The following is a 724-nucleotide window of genomic DNA, read 5'->3' on the forward strand; positions in this document are numbered from 1 at the left end:
AGGTGAAACAATCGACGCAAATGGTCCAGCCCGACTCCTTTTCGATAGTTCAGGATTGTTCAACCTTCAAAATGTCCATTCGGCAGAAGTAAGCCCTTCCTTGAATAATTGCAGGAATTCTAATGGGCTTACTTATCACCTGGACTTCTGAGGTGAAACAATCGACGCAAATGGTACATCCAGACTTATTTTCGATTGTTGAGGATTGCTCAAGCTGCAGAATGTCCATTAGGCAGGAGTACGCTCTCCCTTGAATTTTGGCCGGAATACGAGCGGGATTACGTATAATTGCCCCATTGTCCTATGAGAAATTGTAAATTCATACCTTGACATCAAATTAAGAATAAACTTATTATGTAATTTTAGAAATTCGATTTCGGGGACATTCCAAGACTTTTTAGGACCATATTTTTTTCCAGGACTTTCCAAGACTTTCTAGGTTTTCCAGACTTGTGGGAACCATGTAGATGTGTATTTGCTCTTAGTTTCGTTCTGTGTTACGTTGTGTGTGGTCTTGCAATTTGTGTGCATTTTTTTTCTACGCCGTAGGATTGTTCCTCGCGTGTTGCGGTCGACTCTTCATTGGTAGATGGCGTGGCCTTTCTAGAAACAGAATAGGAATTTTCTCTATCCTTCCGACGCCAGCATTAATGCTTTTCCCATTTCTCTTTAAAACATGCGAAATTATTTTTACCGTGTAGCGACCAGGAAACTTGCCTTGTTT

This window comes from Frankliniella occidentalis, unplaced genomic scaffold (assembly GCF_000697945.3).
Source record: "Frankliniella occidentalis isolate FOCC.00 unplaced genomic scaffold, Focc_3.1 Scaffold5, whole genome shotgun sequence".
Lineage (NCBI taxonomy): Eukaryota > Metazoa > Arthropoda > Insecta > Thysanoptera > Thripidae > Frankliniella > Frankliniella occidentalis.